The following is a 5,661-nucleotide window of genomic DNA, read 5'->3' as shown; positions in this document are numbered from 1 at the left end:
TTTATTTTTTAATTTTCAAATCCTTTTTGATGGCATATGAGTATTTTTATGTTCCTTTTTGATTTTGCTGTCCATATAAAAATAGTCTATTTAATCTAATTCCCGGTTTCCATTTACTGTCTCTCAAGATTGAATTTCTGAATTTTATTTATTATTATGCCATTTCAAAGTGAGTTTCTCTGAAAGTCCTCTGAGGGAAGATGGGAGGATCCCTAACCATTGCCTGCATGACTTTACTTTTTTTAATCCTCAGCTGACAATATGTTCATTATTGATTTTTTTTTCTTAGAGAGAGAGGGAGGGAGAGAGGGATAGAATGAGAGAGAGAGAGAGAGAGAGAGAGAGAGAAACATTGATGTGAGAGAAACATGGATTAGCTGCCTCCCAAATGTGCCCTGACCAAGGATCAAACCCTCAACCTCTGAATGTTCCTGGCTAGAAATTGAACTGGAAATCTTTTGGTTTATGGGATGATGCTCCAACCAACTGAGCCACCCAGCCAGGGCCTGACTTTTATTTTTTTTTCTTTAATATATTTTTATTGATTTTAGAGAGGAAAGGAGAGGGAGAAAGAGAAAGAAACATCAATGATAAGAGAGAATCATTAAGCTGCTGCCTCCTGCACGTCCTACTGGGGATCCAGCCCGCAACCCGGGCATGTGCCCTTGACCGAAACCAAACTTGGGACCCTTCAGTCTGCAGGCCAATGCTCTATCCACTGAGCCAAACTAGCGAGGGCCTGAATTTTATTTTTGTTCTCCTTTTCAACATCCTTCTAGCCTACACTGATATTTCAGTAACTAATGTATGCTGAATCTGACGTGTTACTCTGAGTTGGTGGAATGATTTGCATTGCTTTCCATGTAGGAAGCATGTCTCTCCCTGTTGTCCTGCCTCCAGAGCACAGGATCCTGCAGCAGTTTAGACCTGTGACCAACCAGAACGAATTTGAGAGGCCCAATTATAGCACAATTTATTCAACCAATTATAAAATGCCTTCTAATTTGTGCCACGTCTGCTTTCATATTGCTGCTTTTTCTTTCATTGCCATTGCCGATTTCCACTTTTTTCCATCTGTAGCTTCTAAATTTCCTACATACCTTTATGACAGTTTTTTCTAGTATTTAAAATACTCTCTTTGGCGGGCATAGCTTTTTTTTTTTTTTCTTCTCTGGGTCATTACGATCTTAAATAAAAGTAGGCCTAACTGCAGTCACTGAATCTCTCTTCAAAGATCTTAACACAGCTGTTGATTTAGAAATTCAACAAAGGGTAATAATAAAACCCCTGTTCTACAGCTGCCTTTCACTTAGGATTCTATTCCACTCCAACATAATTTAAATGCACGTCGGTGGTGTTGTGAATTGTGTAAAGGAAATGAATAAGTTGTCAGAGTTTCAACCTTGATCTTCCCTTTTGCCTTTTGACCTTTATGCTGTCGTTGATATGGGTCAATCTGCTTGTGCTTTTCCAGACTGTATCTTTGAACTTCATCTCCTACTTCTTCACTTCAGAGTTTCTTGTAACTCTTCTTGCCTCTCTGATCCTGTGGCCATTTCCAGAGCTCCATTCTACAATGCCAGCTCCTCAGCCAGCAGCATCTTTCACAGAAGCTACCAGCTGCACAGCTTCTATTCCCCTTCTGGTTCCAGCTCCATGCAGGTACCTGAGATCATCCTCTGCCCCTCTCTGAGGGATGCTAAATTCTTCACTGTCAACTAGCATATTCCTTCTGATCGTTTCTCAAGTGTGCCAACTTGCGAGCATATTCAAACCTCCCTTCCTCGGTCAAACTCCTCTGCAGCATTTTCCTACCACCCCCACCCCCAATCTATTGCAAATTGTACATAGGAGTTCTTTAGGCTCCTGCCTAAGAGCGTGGACGTGCAGGTCTGGGTTTGGATGAGTTGCTGGGTTCGTTAAGATTAGCTGCCAATTACAGAGACCGCAGAGAACAATGGCTTAAACAAAGTGACGTTTGTTTCTCTTTCACACTAAAAAAGAAAAAAAAAGTTTACAGAGGAACACTCCAGGGCTGGCAGGATGGTTTTACAGTCTTCTGAGACCTAGGCCAGCTCCACCTTTTAGATCTATCATGTCTCAGGCGATGCCCTCAACTTCATGGTGCTCGGTGGAGCTTCAACCATCACATCCAGGTTCAAGTACTGTAGTAGAACGAAGGGAAGGAGACAGAGGAAAGGCAAAAGCCTTTCTTAAGGAAGGTCTCTTAAGGAACATTTCTGAGGCTGTCATATACTTCTTGTTACATCTCATTGGCCAGAACTTGGTGATGTGGCCTCACCTAGCTCGAGTAGAGATGTTATAATATTGTCCTTATTTCAGATAGCCTTATGCCCAGCTAAAATGTGGGAGGTTCAGCTCCTTAGGAAAAAGGAGAGAAAGAACACTGGGTCGCCAAACACCACAGTTCCTCTACAACTCTTTCTTGACCAATATTACCCATCACACAGGATTCTTAACAATTAAAAGAAATATTATACATGAAACTATCTAATACAGTGTCTAGCATAACACAAGTTTTCAGTCAATGTTAGTTCATATTCCTCCTTGTTCCTCTTTCAGGAATTGCCTGGTTTCCCTGTTGCAACATCATTGGCATCCAAACCCTATTTTAAGTAGTTAGGCATTTGCCCAGTTGGTGGTATCAGATTGTATGCTTGTACCTTTTCATAGGAGAGGGCAACACATTATTACTCAATGTCAGCATTTATTTCTTAGCTTAAAACATGGCTTAGATGAAAAACATAGCTCTTGGAATCAAATAGACCCAGATGTGAATCCTGGCTTTGCCACTCAGTGTGTAACCTCAGCCTCTCCGCACCCTCAATTTCCTCATCTGTGCACTGGGAGTAATAATCAGATATGAGAATTAAATGAAAAACATGTGTATAGAATGCTTAATACTGTACCTGATAAAGTAAGCAGTAGCTTTTCTTTTTTAATTTGGCTTAACCTGGGTGAAGCTTTTTGAAAATGAACTCATTCCATTAAAAAAATATATTAATAGTGGTCATTTCCATATATATCCAAATGAGTGTTATTAAATTATTAGTCAAACTGTTTTGAGAATTGTCTCCATAATCAGTTTAAGCCCAAATAACAGCAAAATCTTTCCTGTATTTTTAAAATAACAGAATAGCTTAGCCTTAAGCTTTATCAGCCTTGATTTGATAATTTGGGGCTGTTTCACTCTCAGAAGGTGAAACATTTCCATGATTGTATATATTTCATAGTATTCTTTTCAGCAGCTATTTATTAACTGTCTACTTTGTGCCAGACACTATGCTAGGTTCTGGGACTCCAGTGGTTAGCACAAATGTATTCCCTGCCGTCATGAAAGTTGCAGTTTACTGGAAGAGTCAGCAAATAAATAAATAAAAATGCCACTATATCCTGACTGGCGTGATTCAGTGGTTGAGCATCGACCTATGAACCAGGTGGTCACTGTTAGATTCCCGCTAAGGGCACATGCCCAGGTTGCAGCTCATCCCCAATGGGGATGGGAGGTGAGGGGGGTGATGCAGGAGGCAGCTGATTAGAACAAATTTCTATGCACACTGCACATATCTTATTTTGAAGTGAAAAAACAAAACGGGAACAAATACAATATTTGTATTTGCATGTGGCCCGCGGGCCGTAGTTTGAGGACCCCTGATTGATATATATGTATATATATATTTTAAATGCCACGATGAAAGTTGTCAGGAAGGAGTCATACAGCTACTGTGGAAGCACATGCAAATGCCTCATGGTTGGAGGTTGAATGGAGTCTGTAGGAACAAAACATTGGCCGGTGAGCTGCAAAGCTCAAGAGTGTGGTTTGAAATGAGCTCAGACATGACCTGAGCCTGCCCTTAGGCAAGAACCAGAATGTGCCATGGGTTCCCACACCATTACCGAGAAGGCATTTCATAATGTTTGGAGCCATCTTTGAAATATGTGTATATAATATATATCTTCTCAGTGTGATACTCTGAAAGGAGCTACATTGGCAAACTTTAAATATAGATACTTTTAGATACAACAGGCAGATGCATCGGAGAGAGTTGGCAGTAAAGTAGGATCTTTTCAGAGAAAGTCAGAGGCTTGATCTGTATCACCCTTCGCAAATGGAGTTTGAAGCCATTTGCCTGGATGGGGGCCATATGAAAGACTGTTGGTGGAATTGGCAGCTCTTTACATAAAGCAGTAGTGAAAAAATGACCACAGGATGGGAGGTATGGGCAGTGTGTTCCAGAGAACTGGCTGGACTGCTGTGCTGGGGTGGCCTCTCAGGGCCAGCGGGCAGCACCAGTATCCAGTCCCTTCTAAGCTCTCAGGTTTGTATAGGCAGGAGCCCAGCTCCACATGTTGACAGTAGGCCACCATTTTCCCTTGCCCTGTCCAGCTGAGCCAATTGGGAGAAATGTCTCTAATCCCTTTGAGAGCCTTGGAGGTGGTGGGGCATGACGAGCCTCAGGGGCAGAGCTGCCTGCCATTGGACTGCAAGTTGTTTCTTGCTCTGAGTAGATAAATTTAAGATGAATAAGTTCTGTTCATCTCAGGATTTTAAAGTTCATCTCTCAAGGCAAAACTAAATGAGTTTGTTCCTGGCCCTGTTTCAGTGCCGAAATAGGCAGTCCTCAACTGAGCGGTGATCTGTCTTCCAAAAGCCTTTGTGAGTCATGATGCAGGTTCTCAGACAGTATTGTGCATGGGCTCAGGTTCCCAGGCTTGCCCAAGAGAGTCTGTGCTGTGCTGCACCACCCTAGGGTGCCACCAGCCTTTCTCCTTCACCCTCCCAGAAACGCCCTTGCACCTGGGACTCGCTCTTGCTCCCCACTTGCGACGCATTTGGAATTCCTCCCTCAGTGGCACACCAGGCTTGTTCCTACCTGGGGGACTTCTCATTGCTGTTCTCTACATTGAATGCTCTTTCCTTATGAATTTGCATGACTGCTTCCTTCTCCGCTATGAGGAGTCAACTCAGATGTCACCTCTGAGATACCTTCCCTTCTTTTTTTAAAAATATATTTTATTGATTTTTTACAGAGAGGAAGGGAGAGAGAGATAGTCAGAAACGTCGATGAGAGAGAAACATCGATCAGCTGCCTCCTGCACACCCCTTACTGGGGATATGCTTGCAACCAAGGTATATGCCCATGACTGGAATCGAACCTTGGACCCTTTAGTCCACAGGTCAATGCTCCATCCACTGAGCCAAACCGGCTAGGGCTTGCTGGTTTGTCTTCTATTCCCTTTAACCCCCATTAATTAAAAGTTCTGTGAAAGCGTGAACCTGTCTCCCTGTGTACCTACTCTTAAGCCTGGTTTTCAGTAAGCTTCTCAGGCTGCTACATGTGATATTGGCAAATAATTTTACCCCTTTGAGAATAAAATGGGGCCAATAATACCTATGGAACCTGCCTCGTAGAACAAATGAAGGCCTGAAGTTAGTAGACTGAAGGTTCTTTCATTTCCCCTAAACAGGCTATTCATCTTTAGATTCCATATTTTTCAATAACAATGTTTTTTACCCAGGTACATGACCCAGAGAATCGTAGAACTCATCCTAGGCTTGTCTCTGTTCCATTTCCCCCTAAACTGCTCCTTCTACAGTTGCTAAGCAACTTGTCCAGAGACCATATTCTAGGTTTCCCC

General features: G+C 42.4%; 1 protein-coding gene across 3 annotated transcripts in view; it reads left to right on the top strand.

Annotated features, from left to right (window-relative positions):
- Nucleotides 1-1,514: 1,514 nt before the first annotated feature.
- LRRC8B (leucine-rich repeat containing 8 family member B) overlaps nucleotides 1,515-5,661 on the top strand; it is a 73,841-nt gene continuing 69,694 nt past the window's right edge. For 2 of the 3 annotated variants that reach the window (XM_006772598.2, XM_006772595.2), the window contains exon 1: nucleotides 1,516-1,662. The gene's annotated coding sequence lies outside the window, so the exon portion shown is untranslated. Of the gene's footprint in view, nucleotides 1,663-5,661 lie in introns of all 3 variants that reach the window. The other variant, XM_015569722.1, reaches the window with a different exon arrangement.

The sequence above is a fragment of the Myotis davidii genome, unplaced genomic scaffold (genome assembly GCF_000327345.1).
Source record: "Myotis davidii unplaced genomic scaffold, ASM32734v1 scaffold1146, whole genome shotgun sequence".
In the NCBI taxonomy this organism is placed as follows: domain Eukaryota; kingdom Metazoa; phylum Chordata; class Mammalia; order Chiroptera; family Vespertilionidae; genus Myotis; species Myotis davidii.
This window is presented reverse-complemented; position numbering and strand designations above follow the sequence as displayed.